Source organism: Pelodiscus sinensis, chromosome 17 (assembly GCF_049634645.1).
Source record: "Pelodiscus sinensis isolate JC-2024 chromosome 17, ASM4963464v1, whole genome shotgun sequence".
Taxonomy (NCBI): Eukaryota; Metazoa; Chordata; order Testudines; family Trionychidae; genus Pelodiscus; species Pelodiscus sinensis.
The window spans coordinates 23,153,791-23,177,915 of record NC_134727.1 but is presented as its reverse complement, the minus strand read 5'-3'; the positions used below and the strand labels follow the sequence as shown (position 1 = coordinate 23,177,915).

Sequence of the window (24,125 nt, the reverse complement as noted above, 5' to 3'; positions counted from 1 at the left end):
AATTTTTACAGTAAGATTTTTGCTAACTCAAAGAATGTTGACATTTTCCAGGCTCTCTTGTAGGGCCCTAATCCTGCAAGCTGCTGAATGCCTAACAGAGGTCCTGTGAGTGCCCTCGACTCCTTTAGGGATTCAGCACCATACAGTATAAGCCCCACAAGAATTCTCCTGGAGGGCATTCAATGTAGAGCATGCATTCATGTCTGTAGTTGCCAACGGGTGAAATACTTTTGGGAGGAATTTTATTTAGCCAGAGAAGATTTCTGGAAATATTTACAGGTTAGCGTCTGCATGTTTAAATTCTTTGACAACAAAGAAAGTAATTGCATGTGGCCTGAGCTTGAAGAGCTCTGTAAATATTTCTTCAGCTTTTCCATACCCAGCAGGCTTTTACTTTGCTGTCTTGATGGGCACAGACATACTCCCCAAGTTAGAGAGAGCTGAGGAGTTGGATTTGCCTATGGAATTTTCCTCTGTTGAAGGGAAAGCTGAAATGTCTTTCAGTCTAAAGGAAATGGAGAGAGAAAGTCAGTTTATTAAACAAACATAAAATCAAGCAAATAAGTTGTTTCTTAGATATAAGCAATCAGATCCCATCTTTTTTGTAGCAAATGCAGAAATGGCAGCCATGAAAAAAATTGTAAATAAAAGTTGGTTTGTCAGTTCTGTCAACTCCATTCTGATGCAAACATGGAAGATACTGGTTGTAGCGTCATCTGTAACAGGAAGATTAACTCTCCCCATATACTTCAGACAGAGTTCAAGGCTTGAAGCCAAACTACCCCAATCCTGGCAAATTGTTCTGAATGTTTGCTGAAAGTTGTGTAAACCCAAATCAGGAAGTTTCTCTCAGCATCCTGCTGACAGTCGTCATCCCATAACTGTGCAGCTCACATTGCCCCCTGCAGCTTGAACACTTCACACCTGATAAACTTAAAAAACAACAAACAGTCTGGTAGCACTTTAAAGACTAACAAAACATGTAGATGGTATCAGGAGCCCTGATACAGGCAGTCCCTGGGTTACGTACAAGATAGGGACTGTAGGTTTGTTCTTAAGTTGAATTTGTATGTAAGTCGGAACTGGTACATATTGTAGGGGAAACTCTAGCCAAACATTTCTCCAGAGCTCAGTTTTATTCTCCCACACCTCGCTTCCCTCAGTCCTTTATTCTCAAGCTGAGGTGTCTGCTGAGAAAAGCCGCTCCGCGTCTCCCTGGTCTGCTGGGGGAGGCGCTAGCTTTGAGTCTCCCTGGTCTGCTGGGGGGAAGCAGCTAATGCGGGGTTGCCTCACCCCGTTTGTAAGTAGGGATCCGATGTAAGTCGGATCCATGTAACCCGGGGACTGCCTGTATTTGCAAAATGAATCTAAAGCAGGCCTGGGCACAATACATCCCGCGGGCCAGATCCAGCCCACCAAAACACCGGATCTGACCCATGGAGGCAGGGGGGAGCCCCAGGCAGGCTCCCCTGCTTGTCCCACAGCCCCGCACACCACTCAGAAATGCGGCTGTTGGGCCCTGTTTCTGTTTCAAAACTGGAAGGGAGAGGGGATAACTTCAGGAGCTGCCCCCGCCCCCAGCATAATCCCATGGGCCAGTTTCTGGGCAGAAACTGGCCAATGGGAGCTGCCTGTTTGAAGAACCATGCCCTCTCTCCTGGGCTCATTTATTCACACAAGCACATGGCCAGGCAGGTGGGCTGGCTGGCTTGGAAATATTTTAAGCACTGCAAGCCTTAGCTCTGCAGGCAGGCAGGATGTCTTGCCTGTAGGCTGGTAAGTCTCCTGGCCAGAGCCTACCTCTGACACGCCCCCCTTCCCCAACCCTCTGTCCTCCCTCTCATACCCAAACCCTCTGCCCCCCTCTTGCATCTGTACCCCTCCCAGATCTGGAACCCCAATCTCCTGCCCCATATCATAATACTCTCCTACCCTAGATCACATCCCAAACCCCTGCAGGCTAATCCCCTGCCCTAGATCACAACTGCGTCCTTCACCCAAACTCCCTCCCAGACTCCATTCTCCCTCCTGCACTCCAATCCCTTACCCCAAGCTCCCTTCTGCACCCAACCTTCATCCCAGACCCTGCCTCTCCTCCATTCATATCTTGGAAGAATGCAGCCCTCGACCTCTTTCCAAAATTTTGGAGTAGGGTTGCCAGGTGTCCGGTATAGACCAGATAGTCCGGTATTGTCACCTCCTGCCCAGTAAAAAAATTCAGAAAATACTGGACACTTAAAATTTCTGGTATTTTCTGATTTTTCCCCCCTTACAGGAGGCAAAAATACCAGACACCTGGCAACCCTATGATACACTCAGCAACTGGGCCCAGCCCTTAGACCTCCCGCTGAGCCCCCCAGTGCTTACCTGGTTCCACAGGGGCTTCTCTTGTGGCTGCAGCAGAAAAACAAAATGGCCACTGGCAAAAAAGCATTTTTTTTTTTTGCTCAACAACTTTGGTCTCCCCTCCCCTTTTTTTTCCCCTCAGATTTTTTTTTTGGGGGGGGGGGGGGGAAGGTGGAGGGTGTTCGGTATTTTTGGTTAAGCCATCTGGCAACTCTATCTTAGAATGGCCCCCCATAAAAATTATTTCCCACCCCTGATCTAAAGGCTGAAGTCAACAGCAATCCATGCCACTGACTTCAGTGGGGCTAGGATTGCACCTTTTTTTAAATATTTTAATAGCTTATAACCAAAAGGCAACATTATCAAGTGGTTAGAGAAGGGGTTGGGATATAGGACCTCTCCTTGGACAAACACATAGCCACCTTGCTTTAGTGTCCCCCTTTGTGAAATGCGGTTTGAGATAGGTTGGGTCATAGAGTGTCTGTAATCACTTGCAACCATTTACATCCTACTGTTACCTGATCATGCCACTGAGTCTTCCTGTCTGCTCCCTGGGACACCACACCACCCGGTCCTCCTGAGCCAGAAGCTACCCTAGCAAAGACCAAGCATTAGGGTAACAGCCCCCCAGCAGAGTAACACAGACACTGAGAACAGCTCAGCTCTGGGAGGCTCAGTTACAGGGACTTGACAGCACCCAGGAGCACAGTCTCAAAATAGGAACCAAAATCCTCAATAAATCCATCTCACTCTGTATAAGTTTTGAGAGAAAGCTCATAAAATTTACTTTCTTTGTCAATGAAAGAGAGAGAGTTGTACAGCTATTGATCCACCCCAGGCAACAATTATTTACACTGGGTTTGATAATAAACAAGACTGGTTTTATTAAGTATAAAAATAGGACCTAAGTGGTTGCAAGTGGTGTCAGACAGATCAAAGTAAGTTGCTAAGGTAAAATAAACAAAGCATGCCAACTAAGCCTGATACACTAACGAGAAATTGTTATAAAACATAATTTCCCATTTTAGTTCTTATTTCAGGTAAAATTCTTGTATGAAGCCAGCTGAAGACAATCATTGTTTGCTCCCCATCTCTTAAATAAAATTTCCCCAGGATGGGAATCCTTTGTCCAATTTTTTCCCCACCCGTACCCAGAAGAGTACAAAATTCAAATTGATTCCAGCACCAGGTGGAATCCTCATGTGCCTTTGTAGGCCCAATCACAATCCAGGCTTACTAGACAAACAAAACTATTGAAGATCATTGTCTTGAGCACTGGGCCATTAAGTTCTTTAAGTACCACTAAGGGCTTTCACTAGAAGATCTACATTAGTAAGCAGTTTGCACTTTATATTTCTAACTTCACATACAAGAATGCACACAAATAGAATATACACATTCAGGGATTACAAGCTCTTGAATGATAGGTTACATGCCCCATTTTGCATAAAGCATATTTGAGTTATGCACATTCATATTAAAAAATACATTTCCATAAAATATATGGGGGCACAGTGGAGGTTAATATTTTACTTCCTTACAAGTTGAGGTATAAGGAAAGAGATGGCGGTGAATTTTTGTTTGTAATGCAATTGTTTGAAATCCTTGGGTGACAATTATAGTAAATTTAAGCTCCCTGTACCATAGGAGCCTCTGACTTTTACTGGGAGGATCCTTGCTGCTGCAATCTAGCCCTAGAGACTACAACTCCCATGAGTCCTTGAGAAAAAGGAGGGAAACTGTTATTCTTTCAGGCAATGCAGGGAGAGAGTTGGGGAGGGGGGCTCTAATTTGGAGAAAGGAGTCAGATTACTGGAGCCTTTTCCAGTCCAAAAGCTGCTGCTGGAAGCTAGAGCCTGCTGGGGCTTTTATCTAGCTGGCTTCTTCAGGCACTGTTGGTGATTGTTCCTGAAGAAGAGAGATCCTGGTTGTGCCTGTGCCTGTGACTGATAAGGACCTACATAGAAGGTACTGTGAGTAACTGTGGCTGTTTGGGAAAGTGCTGCCCACGCAGAAGACAAAGTGACTCTCAGTCCAAAAAGAGACAGAGTGATCTGCCCAGTGAACCAGAGCTGCTGGCTTTTGGTGGGGTTTGCTCCAGTATCAGAGGGATTTTGCAGTTGTTGCTACTTGGATTGACAAAAACACAACCTGTACAGTGCTATCTCCACTCTAGCTGCAGATCTTCAAGTGCACCCACACAAGGAAGCGTGTGGGACTCTGAGTTCCAGAGGAGTGCACACTCTGGGGTGGGATAAATGGTGGCAGTGTAAATGCCAGTTAGAGATGTTTCTTTTATTTCTATGTACTTTGTGAATTGATTTTATTCTCTTTTAGTCTGTTAAATCCTGTTTCTTTAAATTGTTAAAAAAAGTGTGTTAATTCTAATGTAATCAATTTGATATATATTATTTGTAATTGTTGTTTTGGAGTTTGATCCAGATTATTACTGGAATAAGTTTATTTCTGGAGACTCCCAAGACACACTGTTAAGTGGATCTAGACAGGTGGAGGCATTGCCCTTTTATATTCCTTTAGAGGCAAGGGACAGCAGAAAAAGGGGTGGATAGGGGATCCCCAATTATCTAACACTACTGGGGTACTCAGAATCTCCATTTATGTTAAAAACATCAGGCACCCAGACACACAGATGAGCATGACCTGCTCCATAGTAACCCAGGGATAAAAAAGGGGTTACATAAGGATTAGAAAAATCAGTTGTTCCTGCATGTTTTTCTGGACTTCTGTGCTCTGCATGTGAGGGAGTTGCTCAAACAGAAGAGGTACAAAGGATCTTGTTTTATACTTACACCAACTGGTGAAAAGGAATGGATGAAAAGCAGAGCTTCCTTGAGGTGGGGGACAAAGATATTCTGTACTTTATCTAATCAAAAACACAGTCCTGCAAAACAGGCCTTCACCTAGTAGAGCCAAATTGCTGATAAGGTGGCAAAGTGCCAGAAAACCAGTTGGGTGTGCCTCTGTGTACATTATTGAAATTGATCTCTGGCAGCTTCAGAGGGATCTAGCAGTTAGACCATGGGACTGAGAGCCAGGAACTTCTATATTCTAAACAAGGCTCTACCAATTAATCCATGTATGGGCCTTGGCTAGTCATTAACCCTCTCTGTGCCTCCACTTATGCATAAGGACAATGGGCAAGAGGGAGAATGTGTATGTTACGCAGATGTTGTGAGGAGCAATTAGTTAATACACCCAAATCCTTTTTTTCATGATGAGAATCGAATGATAGATTCCTTTAAACAGCAAAATGATGATGGTGGTATTTGAAGACAGACCAAATTAATTAGTGAACCTCAAACACTTTGTGGTATCTACTTGATCCATTCTGACTTATGAAATCCATGGGGTTGATGCCTGATTTCCAGAGATACAGACAAATCATGGCAAAGTAACAGTCTTTAGCAGATTCAGTTAAGTTATTCCTGGAGCTATGTATCATACTTCAGAAGGTATTACTTTTGGGAATTAAGATCAGATCTGACTACCCATATATTCTCTTACTGTAGGGGGATTAGGTTAGTTAGCTACTGGGCCATAAACTAACTATTCAGTGGGATCCTGATCATTCAAATAACTAAACAAATGTAATGTTGCCCAAGCTAACTGTGAGTTTGTGTGTAGTAGGAGTCAATAGCATGAGATTGGGAGTCTGAAGGGTATATATACGCACTAGTAATTATAACCCTACTGTATTTCAGTTCTGGCTCATCTTCAAGAGAATCAACTCATTAAGGAGGAAACCCTCCCAAATATGGCTGCTCACAAATATTTTAATCATGCAGGTACAGCCCTGGTTTATAACATTCGTGGGTTGAATAGAATTAGGGTCTTGTTTTGTTTGCCTCATTCTTCTTAACAAAAACCAAATGTGCTTCCAACAGAGATGCCAGAGTCCAGTTAGGATTTACTATTTACGGTGTGTATTCGACAATTTCAGTGCACTCCTTTCTTTTGAGCAACTTCTGTACTTGTTCTAGATACTTTACATGACATTTTTAACAGTATGGAATGCCTTCAGCAATAGTCCCACTTCTCCATTCACCTTTCTTCCTTGAAAATCACTTATGTGAAATCTTCCCACAGTAACATGTCCACTGATGGCCTCCACATGGTGCTCAGGCAGGGAAAGACAGTGAAGATAGCTCCATTCTCATCAGTCGCCCCCCTCTCATTCATTATAAACTAGCAATTGTAATATATGAATATGTCTTAGCCATATTTACCCATATATTCTGAACACTACTGTCAAATTGGAACAGCTATTTTATGTGTTATATCAGAGTTAGATTGAGTGCTGCTCGTGCCAGGTATCTCATCTCCTATGTCTTCTTCAAAATGTTATGAATGAACAAATAAATAATAGTAACAGTAGTGAGCCAGGAGCAGATTGGTTTTATTACTTGGCAAAATGATCTGAACACAATTGCCTCTTACATGGATATTCTGCCTTTTTTCATTTTGAAAGCAACTTTTTTTTTAAAAGAGTAATCTTGTGGCACCTTTAGGGTGCATCTACACTGCGGAGCTATTTTGGGATACCAGAAGTATCCAAAATAGCTATTCCACATCTATTGAAGCGGCCCGTTATTTCAAAATAATGGGTGACTTATTCTGATGTCCAGGTAACACTCATTCCACGAGGGTAAAGGGGCATTTCAAAATAACAAGCTATTTTGAAATTTAGTGCTATGTAAACAGTTCCAAATTACGAAATAAGCTATTTCGAAATTCACTCCAAATAAGCTATGCATAGCACAAATTGCATATCTTATTTTGAGCTAAGGGTTCTGTGCAGACGCATCCTTAGAGACCAACAAAAATAAATCTATAATATAATGAGTTTTCATGGGCAAAACCCATTTCTTCTGATGAGATGATTATGAGGTGAGATGACTCAAGATCATCTCACCTGAAGAAGTGGGTTTTGTTCATGAAAGCTCATAATACTATACATATATTTTGTCTCTAAGGTGCCACCGGACTACACTTTTTTTAAAGCTGTTTTTAAAGTTACAGTCTAACACAGCTGCCCCTCTGAGACTTTCTTTCACTTTGGGCTCCTATTCCAAGCAGTTACTGTTTCCTCACACCTGTTTTCTGTTGTTGCTACACACATTTGGGCAAAGCAATCAGGAGAAACCTCCTGAATTGTTCACTTGAAAAGATAATTCTATGAAAGCAGATGACACTGACAGTGCTACCCAAGTACTGAGTGGAAGGGAAGAGAATTTTATATTTCGGTTTGATAAGACGGACATTCAAATGGAAAAGTTTTGTCTTTGGTACAATAATTCTGTAAATTCAAATATAAAAGAAGGTGGATAAAGATGGCATGTGATTCCTGGTGAACACCACAAGTTTGTACCTATTACACTAAAGCTGGACTAACTGAAAATGGAAGTTTTGTTGAAGCCATTTTTGAGTGGCTCCTGGGATGATGAAGAGATTTTTATGTCATCTTATTGCTTCGGTATCTAGAACTTCCAAGCATCTAGAACAGTTAAATTGGGATTGATAGCGGTGTGAATTCCCTGATTTGAGATTAGCGGAGAAAGGCGTGAAGACTTGCCCTCTTTCTATACAGGGAAAAGGGCAAAAGAAAAGAAGAGCTCTTCATAGTGTTATTGTAGTTAGCCAACATCAAAAAGCAAGGAATACTAGTGTGATGCCCCCCAGGAATGTAAATATTTAAAACCAAAGGTGACAGTCACTTTTGGTACTAGAAATGTTAACGGTTAACTGGTTAACTGGTCAGGGCTGGAGCATAGCTCTTTGGGGGGCACTCCAGCTTGGCTGGAGCAGCCTCTGTCTGCTGGGGATGGGGGTGCTCCAGCCCATCTGCTGTGGGGGGGCTGCTCCAGCTCGACTGCAGCAGGTTGAGGGAGTCGCTCCAGAGAAGCCCCTCCCCTGCTCACTCCTGTTTAATCAGTTAACCAATTAAATGGGATTTTGCACCCCTACTTGGTACCCCGTCATCACCTGCCTCAGTTCTCCTCTTCCAGCAGTAGGAGAGCTTGTGGATGGACACAGTCTGGTGCTTTAACTGCACCCCTTTCGGGATAAAGAAACAGTCCCACAATACTAAACCTTCAACAGCCTCATGCTAATACCAGCTCCAATAGTCCTTCCTTCTGTCACATCACTGTCATAGGCGGTGACAGAAAAGGGGGCTGCCAGAGCTGGATTCCCGTCATTATATAAGAGAAGGGAAGGCAGGCAGGGCATTCTCTGTGAGGGTTCCAAGTCTCCAGAATTTGCTTATCTTCTCTCTCCCTTCTCCCAGGCACTTTTTCCAAAATAGCCCACATCCGGTGACCTTCTGGGCACACTACCAAAGACATCTGTTTGGTAGCTTTTTGCGGCGGGTATGCTTCCCACAAAGACAAAGGGATGGAAAGGGCTTCTCACAGTCAGCACCCTACTGAAATGATTATTTTAATGCTGTTGGTAGTTCCTTGCATTTATTGCAGTGTTAGTCACTTGTTAGGGTGTCCAGAGCCTTGGCGAGGCATTTTAAATCTAAAACAACAACTACAGGTGGTTAGTCCAGCATGCAGGCTCCCCAAGCTATCTGTCCTTACATCAGTGGTTCCCAAACTGCAGTCTGTGGACCACTAGTGGACTGTGAACACCTTCTAGGTGGTCTGTGGCTCGAGCTCAGCCCCTCTTCCACCCTCCATCCCTCTCCCCATAGCAGGGAGCCTGCAATGGTGCCCTAGCCATGTGCTGCCCCTTTTCGCCCCATGAGGTTGGAGCACCAGCGCTGGCTTCCCTCTGAGGGGAAGGGGGGAGGGAGCCCCAAGCCTCCCCACTGGATCCGTCTCCTGTGGAAGAAGCAGAGTGAAGCTGAGCCAGAAGCAGCTCCGCATGTTGCTGCTCCCCTTCTCCCTCCCCCAGCTAGGGAAACAGCAGCATGTTGATGCACTGCCTGGAGGCTTTTCCTGCTCCTGCTCCTCCGCCGGAATCCGACCTCTTCCCACACCTTCTCCTTGGTCCACTGCAGAAATCCTCCCTATGCTTCCTGCTGTCCATTTCTCTCCATTACAGAGGGTCCTTCTTGCTCCCTACAGATCTCTTCCCTTTTGATCTTCCTTGGCCATTTATCAGCTGACCCTACCCAGTCATGTGACCACACTGAGCACCTCTGTCATTATGCAGTTATGGCCTTTCCTGGGCAGAAGAACTAGCTCAGAGAGAACAATTTTCTCCATAAACAACATCAAGGGGGTGAGGAAGAATATATTTCTAGTCAACATTTATTTTTAAAAGATAAAAAGAACTATACAACTAAAAAGAATAGAGGGAAAGTTCCTCTTAAGGAAGATACAGTGTTGGTCTCCTTTGGAACGGTCTGCACTGAAATGAACACAGAATGGCTTCTACTCTCAGAACCCCGCAGTGGTTTTAGAGATGAAAAGGTATAGAACACAGAATTATCACAGTTCTATGTATACAAACACCACAGCAACTTTTCGACCCCATCACCAGGGATAGCATATAGTGAACAAAATGAAAACTAGAAACCACCACATTCCAGGACTAGAAACCACCACCTTTCAGATTGATGTAAAATCTTATTTGTTGCCCAATTTTCCTAAAGGATTATAAAAAAGGTTTATAGGATAAATACTCAGATAAAAACAAGTATAATTCTGATGAGACCAAGCAGGAGAAGGTAACATGCGGAAGGCTGGGGTAATGACAGACTAAGCTAATATCACAAGCGTTATCATAATGTTAAAATGATCTCAGAGGACTAGATTATTAAACCGACTCTGATGTGAAATCAAATCTTGTCATTTATAAAGGGGAAAAAAAAGTGTTCCAGGCATACAGACAGCTAGTTATGCATTAGTGTAGTACATACAAATCACAATGTTAGAAGAATCTCAAGAGAGCCAATAATTCTGCAAATATAACTTATTCAGGATATTCAAATGACCACTCCCCAGTAATTTATTTGCATAGCTTTCTTCAGGGGGACTTTTTTCTTAGCTAGCTTTTATCATCATTTACTGACACGAAAGCCATTAATATAGACAAAACTCATTGCCCACATAGCTACGAGCAACGGTAAAGAGCAGGCATTTCCTGCCATAAACAATTTCATCATGATTATCCTTTATCAAATGGTTGAGTTCTGAACAGTCAGAATGTTTTCACCTTCCCCTGCAATTCAGCTAAGCAATGGGGTCCTGATACTACACTAATGCATGTTAGGGAATCTGCTTCAAGTACAAGTTCTTTTTACTCCATTTCACTATTTAATAGTTTGAACAAAAGAGTATCAGCTGGATAGGTCGATCCCTTTAGTTGAGCCCACCGTGCTGTTCAAAGTATTGGTGTCACTCTGTGTTGAGGAGTGTTACAATTTACCTACCATTTACAAAGTAGAATTTCCAGCAGGCAAAGGAAGAGCCTCCAGAGGAGAAAATGGAGTGGTCCACGGGAGGGGAGCCACAGAGATCTCAGTAATGAGAGATTTGAAACAGGGGGATAATTCAGAAGCTGCTGTAAGGTGATGAGTCAGCCTGATTAATCCACATGCACTGATGAGTCATTCTTGTGCTAGGTGACTCCAGAGTCTGGTGACTAATGGCAGGTACATAAACCTCCCAGGAGGAACAGTAGCTCAGTCTGCTCAATGCAACTTCAGGGCTTGGAATTTCTCCTTGCCTGATAGCAAAAGATGCCTCAGGCCTTGTTCTCACTGTAGAGTCACTCCAACCCTGTTCTGGGATCCTGATTCTGGTGCTGACCCCTGGCTCTGACCAGTAGCTATGACTATGACCATGCCCATCACAGTTTGACAGCTGCCTCTCTCCTATCCTTCAAGGAGTCATTTAGAAACATTCTTCTGACAGTGACCAATGCCAGATACCCCAGAGGGAATGAACAAAACAGGCAATCAAGTGATTCATCCCCTGTCACCCATTCCCAGCTTCTGGCAAACAGAGGTTAGGGACAATGTCCCTGCCCCTCCTGGCTAATGACCAATGATGGACTGATCCTCCATGAACTTATCTAATTCTTTTTTGAAACCCCAATGCCTTATCCAGCAAAAAGTGGGAGCAAATTTATTGACTCATTTGTTTTAAGGTCAGAAGGGACTGTCATGATCAGTTGAGTAAGTTGTAGTGCATTCAGCAGGACAGGAAGCACCAGCTGGTGAAACTCAGGATGAAGAAAAAAATCTACATAAGTCCACCTAAGAATTGATTCCCCTCTCATGGAAGCAGACAGCTCATTCTGAATCAGTGATCTGATCACTGCATTAATAAACCCAGATTGGTCACCAGATACAAATAATTCAAATTAAGCAGGTTGTTTATTATCTAGCTGCTGTGATTAGATTGAATTTTACAGATACTTCCTGGACCACCTCGCTGTAAGCTATGAAAAACATTCTATTCCACACCAGTCCATCTCAGGACAAGATTTCAATCACTAATCCATTCTCTCATTTCAAGTGTCACTTGAATACCATGATGATGTGGGAAGATGAAGCCAAGGAAGAGGTTCAATATGACAATGATCAATCACAAGAGATTATACCCAGCCATCAGTAAACTGTTCTGGCAGCAAAACGATATTCTTCATCAGAACCCTCTACTGCTTGACAGGTTTCTTTAATCTCAGTGGTAGAAAAGCAAGTATTTTATCCAATAAGAACACTGTTGACCTCAGTATGAATGAAGAAATGTTTTGACATAGCAGCACAATCTACACTCTTCTTACTCTCCTTCCCATGTCAAAAGAGCCAGAAAGTGGTCATCCATGAAAATTAAGACTGGTTGGTACCATTGGGAATACACTAAGCAGGGATGGGGTTCGCCTTTCGAGGAAGGAGAAGAGAGTATTTGGATGCAGACTGACTAACCTAGTGAGGAGGACTTTAAATTAGGTTTCATGGGGGCAGGTGACCAAAGCTCACAGGTAAATGAAAAACATGGAGACCTTGGAGATGGCTCAGAAATGGGAGGGAGCATGGGCTATAATAGCAGAGATAAAGGAAGGACAATGCAAAACTGGCGGGCAAAATCAAATCAGTATCTTAGATGCCTATATACAAATGCAAGAAATATGGAATAAGCAGGAAGAACTTGAAGTGCTAATAAATAACTACAACTATAACATAGTTGGTATCACAGAGGTTTGGTGGGATAATACACGATTGGAATATTGGTATAGAAGGGTTCGGCTTAGTCAGGAAGGATAGATGTGGGGGGGGGGAAGGGAGGAGGCTTTGCCTTATATATTAAAAATGAATACACTTGGACTGAGATGGAGATGGACATAGGAGACAGACTTGTTGAGAGTCTCTGGCTTAGGTTAAAAGGGGTTATGGCATGCTAGGGGTCGACTACAGACCACCTATCCAGGCAGAAGGGGTGGAATAGGCTTTTTTAAAACAACTGACAAAATCATCCAAAGCACAAGTTTTGGTGGTGATGAGAGACTTCAACTATCCAGATATCTGTTGGAAAACTAACACAGCAGGGCATAGATTATCCAATACATTCTTGGACTACATTGGAGACAATTTTTCATTTCAGAAGGTTGAGAATGCTACTGGGAGGAAGCTGTTCTTTAGATTTGATTTTAATAAATAGGGAGAAACTGGTTGAAAATTTAAAAGTGCAAGGCAGCTTGGGTGAAAGTGATCATGAAATCATAGAGTTCATGATTTTAAGGAATGGTAGAAAAGAGAACAGCAAAATAGAGACAGTGGATTTCAGGAAGGTAGATTTTAGTAAATTCAGAGAGCAGGTAGGTAAGGCCCCATGGGAAGCAAGAAGACTAAGGAAAAAACAACTTAAGAGAGTTGTCAGTTTTCTAAAGGGACATTATTAAGGGCCGTAAAGCATACTCTTTCACTACATAGGAAAGACAGATAGCAGGAAACCACCTTGAATCAAATGGGAGATCTTATATGATCTAAAAATTAAAAAGGAGTCATATAAAAAGTGGAAACTAGGTCAAATTACAAAGGATGAATATAAGCAAACAACACAGATACGTGGAGCAAGATTAGAAAGGCAAAGTCACAAAATAAGCTAAATCTAGCTAGAGGTATAAAGGGTAACAAGAAGATGTTCTACAAATATATTAGAAGCAAGAGGAAGACAAGCACAGGATAGGTTCCTTAATGAAGGGATAAACAATAATAGGAAACTTGAAAATAGCAGATGTGCTTAATGACTTATTTGTTTCAGTTTTCATCAAGAAGATGGATGGTGATGGGATGCCTAACATAGTGAATGTTAGTGAAACTGGGGTAGGTTTAGAAGTTAAAATAAAAGAAGAAGGTAAAAAATTACTTGGAAAAGTTAGATGTCTACAAGTCACCAGGGCCTGATGAATTGCATCCTAGAATACTTGAGGAGCTGATAGAAGAGGTAGCTGAGCCGTTAGCTATCATCTTTGAAAAATCGTGGAAGTCGGCAGAGATTCCAGAAGACTGGAAAAGGGCAAATATATAGTGTCCATCTATAAAAATGGAAATAAGAACAACCCAGGAAACTACAGATTAGTCAGTTTAACTTCTGTGCCGGGGAAGATAACGGAGCAAGTAATTAAATAATTCATCTGCAAACATCTGGAAGATAATAAATTGATAGCTAACAGCCAGCATGGATTTGTAAAGAACAAATCATGTCAAACCAATCTGATAGCTTTCTTTGATAGGATATCAAGCTTTGTGGATAAGGGTAAAGCAGTGGATGTGGTATTCCTAGACTTTAGTAAGGCATTTGACATGGTCTCACATGACCTTCTTATCAATAAACTAGGGAAATGTAATCTAGATGGGGCTATTATAATGTAGGTGCATAACTGGCTGTATAACCGCTCTGAGAGTAGTTATTAATGGTTCACAATCATCCTGGGAGGGCATAACAAGTGGAGTTCTGCAGGGATCTGTTTTGGGACCAGGTGTGTTCAATACCTTCATCAATTATTTAGAGGATGGTATAGAGAGTACACTTATTAAGTTTGCAGATGATACCATGCTGGAAGGGGTTGCAAGTGATTTGGAGGATAGTGTCAAAATACAAAATTATCTGGACAAATAAGAGAAATGGTCTGAGGTATACAGAGTGTAGTTTAATAAGGACAAATGCCAAGTACGCCACTTAGGAAGGAACAATCAGTTTCACACATACAGAATGGGAAGTGATTGTCTAGGAAGGAGAATTACTGAAGGGATTTAGGGGTCATAGTGGACCACAAACTAAATATGAGTCAATGTGACACTGTTGTAAGAAAAGCAAACATGATTCTGGGATGCATTAACAGGAGTGTTGTGAGCAAAACATGAGAAGTCATTCTTCTGCTCTACTCTGTGCTGATTAGGCCTCATTTGGATCATTGTGTCCAGTTCTGGGCACCACATTTCAAGAAATAAGTGGAGAAATTGGAGAAGGTCCGGAGAAGAGCAACAAAAATGGTTAAGGGTCTAGAAAACATGAACTATGAGGGAAGACTGAAAGAATTGGGTTTGTTTAGAAAAGAGAAGACTGAGGGGGGACATGATAGCAGTTTAAGTATTTAAAAGGGTGTTACAAGGAGGAGGGAGAAAAATTGTTCTCCTTGGCTTCTGATGCTAGGACAAGAAGCAATGGACTTAAATTGCAGCAAGGGAGGTTTAGGTTGAACATTAGGAAAAACTTCTTGACTGTCAGTGTGGTTAAACAGTGGAATAAATTTCTTAAAGAGGTTGTAGAATCTCCATCATTGGAGATATTTAAGAGCAGGTTAGATACACATCTGTCAGGGATGATCTAGACAGTGCATGATCCTGCTGTAATGGGAGGGGACTGGACTCAATGACCTCTCTAGGTCCCTTCCAGTTCTATGATTCTGTGAAATCCTACACTTATTCTGCATATGAGAATGAAGTGGATACAAAGGCTATCAACCATCTCCTAGGCAAACCACTTATTTTCAGGTGGGAATTTGACAGGGCATGTTCAGATGTAACAAAATTATTGCATTTTAACTGTGTGAAAGACAATGCCCCTGAATTTGCATTCCAGTCCCCTTGAAGTCTTTGCAAACTTCATGTCTTTAATACACACATTGTGGGTGAAATTTTGGTCCCACTTAACTGTGTGATAAAAATCCCATTGACTTCAACATATGCATTAGCGGGAAAGATGCCCTCTTGTGATTAAGGCTGGATGTACTCAAAGCTACTGCCACATCATCTGCTAGCCCTTACACTGTCACTTCATGTTGAATAGAAGGCTTAGATAATGGACTAAACCTTATTTATCCAAATTTCTGCTATGAAATTTAAGGGCATCATCATGTAAATTTAAGGGCATCATCCTCAGTGCAGTTAAAATGCAATAATTTGGATACATCTGCACATGCCCTGCCAAATCCCACCTAAAAATGAGTGGTTTGCCTAGGAGATGGTTGATAACATTTGTATCCACTTCATTCTCATATGCAGAATAATAAACTAGATTTGAAATCTGGCTATATAATTTATGTTCTGAGGATCTGGTCTGACTTACCAGTGATGAAGTATAGAGGGAGTAGAGATATTTGGGTAATTCCTCATTACTTAAAGATAAAGAGATCTAATAAGTATTTTACCTGTTAATATGATCTGGAATGTTATTTCCCCAACTATCTCAGGGTATGTCTACACTACAGCACTAATTCGAACGAACTTAGTTCGAATTAGTTAATTCAAACTAAGCTAATTCGTATTAGCGTATCTAGACTTAAAAACTAGTTCAAATTAGCATTTTGCTAATTCAAATTAGCATGTCCACACTGAGTGGACCCTGAACCGAGGTTAAGGATGGCCGGAAGCAGTGCCGGCAGGGCATCATATTAGGACTTCGAGTGTGGAGCTGCTGTCTCAGGCTAGCCAAGGGCTGTGCTTTAAGGGACCCAACCCCCACCCTGGACAGACAGTTCAGGGCTTCCCCGCTTGCAAAGCAGTCCTGGCTTGGAGTGCCCTGAATGCCCACACTCGACACATCATAGCACTCGGCCATCAGCCCGGCTGCACTTGCCGCAGGCTGCCATCCGGAGGGGGGGTTAATCGGGGGCCTGCAGGAAAGCTTCCACCCCAAGGAGCCCGCAGAGCCAACCCAGTCCTCCCCATTGGGGGCTCGTACCCCATTACTCTGTCACCTCCTTCCACTTACCTCTCCTTAGCCCCTCTTCTTGATGTACAAAATAAAGGACAACTGTGTTCAAAAATGGAATCTGTCCTTATTGAACAAAACTAGGTGAGACTGGGAAAAGGAGGTGGGAGAGGGGAAGAGAGAGGCTGGGAGAGGGGAGGGCAACTAAAATGATCAGGGGGTTGGGAACAGGTCCCATATGAAGAGAGGCTAAAGAGAGTGGGACTTTTAGCTTAGAAAAGAAGAGACGGAGGGGGGAAAGGATAGAGGTCTCTAAAAGCAGGAGTTGGGTGGAGAGGGTGCATACAGAAAAGTTCTTCATTAGTTCCCATAAAGAAGGACTAGAGGACAGCAAAGGAAAGGAATGGGTAGCAGGCTTCAAACTAGTAAGAGAAAGTTGTTGTTCTTCAGAAAGCAAAGAGTTAACCTGTGGAACTCCTTGCTGCAGGAGGCTGTGAAGGCTACAACTAGAACAGAGTTTAAAGGGAAGTGAGATCAAGTCATGGCGGTGGGGTCCATGGAGTGGTATTAGCCAGGGGGTAGAAATGGTGTCCCTGGCCTCTGTTTGTGGAAGGCTGGAGATGGATGGCATGAGACAAATGGCTTGGTCATTGTCTTTGGTCCATCCCCTCCAGGATACCTAGTGTTGGCCGCTGTCGGCAGACAGGCTACTGGGCTAGATGGACCTTTGGTCTGACCCATTACGGCCATGCTAAGCTCAGGGCTCAGGGTCAGGGGTCTCAGTGGACCACCTTGATTTTCATGCCAACGTGCTCCTGGGTGGCCAGGCTGGCAGCTATTCCGCCCTAGATGGCCACTTTCCTGTGCCTAGTGTGGAGGTCATGGATGAGGTCCACGATCTCCACACTAGACCAGGTGGGTGCCTGCCTCTTGCGGACCTGGGCAGGCTCCCGGGAGCTGCCAGCCTGGTCCCGGGAAGAGGCAGAGGGCTGGGTGTCAGCGGGTGGCTGGCTCGAGCCGTGCCAGGTGGAGGGTCTGCTGGCTGGGTGCTGGCAGGCTTGCACCTGGCACAGGCACCGTAGCCAGCCTGTGCCCCTTTAAGGGCTCCGGGGCTGGGAGGGGGGCAGAAGAGTTTCCCTGGTGGTGCCCAGAGTGGCCACCAGGGAAAGCTGGGGAGGGCTAGCCTCCCACTAGTTCAAATTAAGTGGCTATACAGCCCTTAATTCGAACTAGGATTAGTCCTCGTAGAATGAGGTTTACCTAGTTTGAATTAAGCGCTCCACTAGTTCGAATTAAGTTCAAACTAGCGGTTTGCATGTGTAGCACCTATCAAAGTTAATTCGAACTAACGTCTGTTAGTTCGAATTAACTTTGTAGTGTAGACATACCCTCAGATGCCAAACACATGAGTGAAATAACAAATATATTTATTTTTATATTATACCAACTTGGAAAGGAAAACGTCTGTCAGAACTGCTCCTAATAGGAAAGCCAGACTGTCCTGGGAAATGCCAAGGCCTATGAATTGGCTAAAATGTTCCTGCTGTTCTAGTGTTCCTCTTAGAAACACGTAAGTGAACGTGCAAATTCTGTATGTTCTACTGAGGTTCTAATTAATGCATTTGGGAAGGGACTCCACATCTGTAGAGTTAAGTCATTAAAAAAAGTAAACTATGTAAAAATAAAGGATAACGATTAGGCCATCTATATGAACACAACTCCAAGCTGATTTTCAAGAAATCTACTGTGGTGCAAGTTTTCAACAGAAGTCTCCAATTTTGGGAGCCCAACATAAGAGCAAGAGTTTTATTAAGTAAAACTTCAGAAGTGGAACTGTACATTCACACAGTGATGAGACTTGTGATAGAAATGTAGCCGTGTTAGTCTGGGGTAGCTGAAGCAAAATGCAGGACAATGTAGCACTTTAAAGACTAACAAGATGGTTTATTAGATTGATCTGAGGAAGTGGGTCTGGCCCACGAAAGCTCATCATCTAATAAACCATCTTGTTAGTCTTTAAAGTGCTACATTGTCCTGCATTTTGCTTCAGTCATGAGACTTGAGATTCTAATTGCTAATGAGTTAGTAAGACCCTTTATTATATTATGTGCAGGTCAGTGAAGTAGTTGGTAAAAATCCTGTGGAAATGTGATATTTCTTCTTTATTCTATACTGCAGAAATGTGTTGTGCACACATGTATGTATGCAAGTCAGAAAACAGATTCCTTGGGGAACAAAAAGTGCAAAGTGGCACTTTTATATTATTTATTATATTGTTATTAATATTTTAATTTGTCTAAGTACCATAGTTTTACGGCCAGAAGGATTAACATTACTGTGCTATTAGCTAGTTACAGCACAGGGAGGCTTGAAACAAACAAACAAACGAAGGCATATCTGTTCCCATGATAGTTTTTGCCAATTCTTTGCTTCTTCCAGTGAATATACCTCTTCATTCCCTCCAAAAGTGACTCTTGAAAGGCTAGAATTAATAGCAACAAGCTGTCCAGCCCTAAACTTCATCCACATACACGGCTATCCAGAACCTGGAAACATATTTGTCAAAAAAGGAACAGCTAATATAAAAATTTCTTGTATCAGTATGTTTATTTTCCAACTAATTTATAAAACAGTGGGGTATCCCCCACCATTGTATTAATGGTCTGATCCAAACTCCATTAATATTAATTAAAAGACTCTTGTTGCTTTCAAAACCCAGTGGGCTTTGAATCAGGCCTTCTGTACCATTTTGTGTTTTGTCACATTCAGATGTGTTTTGAACTGATAGTAACAAAGCAGTAGCAGCACTTCTCTTTAGCAACTGAGTATAGAGCTCTAGAAGAGGTGGAATTTGTCAATAACCAAGTAAAGAAACAAAGTGTCTGTCTCATGCTTGTTTTCTAGTGTTACACAGTCATACCTATTAAATTCCTATGTTCCTATTAAATTCTCAACCTATCATTAGTTGGTTTACGTCAGTTGTACATCTGTAATCCTTAATTTCGTAGCTTTCAGGATCTCAATAATTTATTTTTCAGCCAACTGCTTAAATGACTCATCAACAGGAAACATGGCTTAAAAAAAACTTCAACAAAAAGATACATTTATATTGAGGATACGAGGCTGTAGGATTCACTAGGAACAAGATCGTTTTTCAGAAAGAAGGATGTTTACCTACATTTTCTCTGCTGCTACGGTAACAGAGTATTGTTGTTTTGTTTTTAATTAAACTTCTTAGTATTCATCTCAGCCACAGTATTGGCTTTTTAATATATGAATATTAAAGTGCACATATGCTTTATACTCCACATTCTACCTTTATTCACTGCAACATCCAGGATGCTCACCAGCCAAATGCATTGTATGTTTTCAACCGACCCTGCTACACTTCAGGAAAGACAAGGGATGACAGAGGAAAACATTGCCTTAATCCACTGTGTCTTGAATTTGTATCTGTAAGGTTCAGGCTACACATCTTCATTAATTATTATACATCTCACTCATTCTCCAGCAGCCAGTGAATTCAAAGCACGTGCAAATGTTAATTCTCACAACACCACTGTGAGATAGTCACATGTACTCTCCACTTTAGAGATATGGACATTCAGTGACAAAAGTTTAAAATATCTGCTCAAAACACCATACTAATGTGTTTCATACAATCACCAATAGAGCCAGGAATAGAACTCAATAATCCCGACTTGTGGTCTCCTACAGGAACTACTAGACTGTGGAAATTTAAGAATTGCCATACTGAATCAGGTCAGCTGTCCACCCAATCCAGTGTCTGACATCTGGCAATATTTACCAGAGAATTACCAGATGCTTCAGAAGAAGGCATGAGAAACCTGTAGTTGGTAGATGTAGGATAACCTGCCCTAATGTAAGGTGTTTTTCTGACCTCTTATAGAGAGAGATTGGCTTGATGATGCTGGATATTCTTGGGGGGCCAGATTTTAAAAGGTATTTAGGTGCTGAAATAAAACTGATAAGCATCCAATGGGATTTTCAAAAGTACCAAGGTAGCAAAGGGAGCAAGGAGACTTTGAAAATCCTACCAACTGCCTATCTGAATCTTTTGGCATCTAAACATCTTAAAATACTGGGCTACGTCTACATTGGCCCCTTCTCCGGAAGAGGCATGTTAATTTCCAACTTCAGAATAAGGAAATCCGCGGGGGATTTAAATATCCCCCGCGGGATTTAAATAAACATGGCCGCCACTTTTTTTCCGGCTTGGGGAAAAGCCGGAAAAAAGCGTCTAGACTGGCGCAATCCTCCGGAATAAAGCCCTTTTCCGGAGGATCTCTTATTCCTACTTTGAAGGCTTTTCCCCAAGCCGGAAAAAAGCGGCGGCCATGTTTATTTAAATCCTGCGGGGGATATTTAACTCCCCTGCGGATTTCCCTATTCTGAAGTTGCAAATTAACATGCCTCTTCCGGAGAAGGGGCCAATGTAGACGTAGCCCTGGTGTTTATCCATCATCTGTATAAATAACTATCCTGCTTTTCCTTATTACAAGGTTTAGCTTCCCAAGAAGTTATTTTTTTATTTGGTAAGAACTATCAGTGTGTTCAGTGCTGTACTAGACATAAAAGATGCATTCTCTGCAACAATGAGACGATGAGTCTTTACAGACAGACTACAAAGTACACATTGGAGTCCCAAAAATCATGATAACTTAGGTCTTGATCCTACAATGTGATGTGTGCAGTTGTACCACTGAGCATACTCGGCATCTCACTGAAGTCAATAGGGCCCTGAATAGGAGCGGAGGTCTGCATGTGCGTGGATTGGGGCATTAGTACTTTTTTTTTTTAGATGATGTGATCATTGATAGCTTTTACATAAGAACATTGGGCTTACTAAAGTAAGGCAATAAATTGCCATCTGGCTAAATTGGCTATCACTTGTTAGTTGCATACTATAGAGAAATGAGTAAAAAAAAAAAAAAAAAAAAAAAAAAAAAAAAAAAAACTCACCTTTAAATAAAAATCCTTAATTTAAGCCGATTACCCCTCCAAAGAATCCAGTATATCACGACTACCAGCCATTATTATTACTTCTTTCAGAACAACTTGGCTTGAGTGTGGGAAAACATGTCTTATATGGCCTCGTGCAAATTGCTATAAAATAACTTGCTGGAACTGAGTAAAGAGTAACTGATTTTATTCATAGATTATTCAGAATGATTGGGACATTGTTCTAATATTTTCAGCCCTGTCTGATATTCTGGAGATTGGCAGAAGAAGTTGCATTTACAACCACGGGATATGGTATGAACTATTTCCCCTCTTCCTTGTCTCTTCTTTTAATGAATTTTATTGAAATGTAATTCCAGTCATGCTTGATAGATACTATCTTTCACAATGGAAAACACACAGCGAGTGTAGGCAAAAAGTAGAGCATTCTCTGGGCCAGTTTACTGCTACTGATTTGGCAATGGAGATGTCTTTAAGGATTCTTTTCTTGTGACTGTTCTTAATGAGGGAGAGATTTTCTTTTGTGGGTGGGGTAAACAAATCAGCTACAGCACTTAAAAGCAGAGTAAGTATTGGAAACTCACCAGAGAATTCCAGTAAATCAGTATATGTTTACTGAATGAATAGAAGGATGTATTCAATCGGCTAGTGGAGCATATTGTAACTAAGTCAAAAATAAGTAGAATTGGGCAAATGCTTCAAAGTTTTGCCATGAATATTCATCTAGAGTGCAAATTTGCTTCCCCTGTGTTTGTGCTCATTGTGAATTTGTTTTTAGCAAATATCTTGGGGTACATCTACACAGCAACATTTAGAAATAACTAGTGCTATTTTGAAATAACGTAGTCCCCATCTACACAGCAAGCAGTTATTTTGAAATAATGTTGAAATACTGTCAAGCTGGAAGACTCCTTACTCCAACTCCTGTAACCCTCATTGTATGAGGAGTAAGGAAAATCAGAAGAAAAGTACTATTTCAAAATAAGTGCCCTGTAGACATTCCCAATTTTGAAATAAGCTACGCAATTGACGTAGCTCAATTTACGTATCTTATTTAGAGTTAAGCCCTGCTGTTTAGACGCACCCATGGTGACCAAGTACATTGGCAAGGGCGAATGCATAAACAAATGTTAGAGAAGGTTTACAATAAGAATGTCTTGCCCTTATGAACGTGAATATTTTGCCAAAATCTGAATAGGGAATGAAGTAACATCATGTGATCTGCATGTCCAATCAAAACTAATCAAATCAGATTAGGGAAAATCTGTAGGATAAAATGTTCAAACTGTTTTAAACAAAGATTGAAGTCCCATCCTGTAAAATATTTTGCATAAGAGTACCCCAGGGCCTATGTAGAACCTTATCGTCAATGGATCTCCATGGAGGTGTAGGGCTCTACCCACTCACAGGAAGTCTAAGAAATGGTGTTAAAAACTCAGTCAGCATATCTCCCTGGATAATTTGCAAGGGCAAAACAGCTAGAGTTGGTGAATGAATTAAGTACTATGAAGAGTTCATCCTGCCCACACCTTTCTCGGAATTGCTAGTATTTCATTGAAAGTTAAGGATTGAAGTAGACCTATGCTCATGCTTGGGCTAAATTCTAGCTCCAGTCCTAATGCTAGGCTAGAGTTGCTTTTCCCAGGACCAACCCTAATCTTAGTCCTTTACATCTCCTGGTTTCAACACTAGACCTAGCACAGAGTTACCTCTCAGAACAAATGCAATAACTAACTTGGAGCAACCTGCCAGCCTGAAAAATAACCTTGCCAAGCCCTGTGGACACTGGCTGGCCCAAGCCCCAGAAACGAGCTCATTCTCTGTAAGGACTCAGGTCTGCAGAACAATAGAAAGTTCAGCGTACAATAGACAGTTTTGCTCTTGTGCCTGCTGAAAGGAAGCCATCAGTCCCTCCCTCCCTTGTATTTCCTATTGTCCCTGACCTTACTGAAACCTCCAAAGCCTTTTTAGAGGATCAGCCTCACAGTACAAGATAGATCACCCTACATCATTCATGGGCCGATTGAGGAGTAACATCCTGATGGTATTTCCAGTCAGAATCATCACATTTTTTACTCTGCCAAAGTTTTTTACCTTTAAATCAGCCTTGAAAAATTCTACTCATCCACTCACTCAGCCTGGGTGAGAAGCTTTTGGTTTTGCATTGTGGGGGTGGTTTTGTTGTTTTTTTGCAAACAAATACAATATTGTTTTTTCCTTCTCATGTATAGGACACTGTGAGGGGGTCACTCACCACCGTAGCAGGGGTCCGTCATCTGTCCCCAGAATCAGTCCATTCCACCCGCACAGGCCTCCACTCATGTGGCATTTCCCCTCTGGAATCCTCCGATCACGTCGTTCTCTTCGCCACTCTGCCCTCCGGCAGTGCCCAAGTCACTCGCTCTGAGCCCCCCTTCCGGGGGTTGGTGTCTCTCCAGCAGGCCTTGCTGCAGGCCGGTCAGTTGGCTGTCCGAGCGCCCTGGCCCAGCCTGGCTCTCTAGGCCTGCCCTAGCTCCAGGGAGCGTCCTGCTCCCTTGGCAGCCAGGCTCACACTGCCTTTGCTGAAGCAGCCCTTCCCTTTTATAGCTCCCAGCTGGGCCTTAATTGGCCAACGCCGCCCAGCTGGGCTGAACTCCCCTGGCCTGCTCCAGGCTGGGGTTTGGC

The 24,125-nt window shown here is 42.4% G+C and overlaps 1 long non-coding RNA gene across 1 annotated transcript in view; it reads left to right on the top strand.

Annotated features, from left to right (window-relative positions):
• Positions 1-3,355: 3,355 nt before the first annotated feature.
• The window catches only part of LOC142818725 (uncharacterized), a 136,070-nt gene continuing 115,300 nt past the window's right edge, over positions 3,356-24,125 (top strand). Inside the window, exon 1 of the long non-coding RNA XR_012896342.1 lies at positions 3,356-4,314. This is a non-coding gene — a long non-coding RNA (uncharacterized LOC142818725). The remainder of the gene's footprint in view (positions 4,315-24,125) is intronic.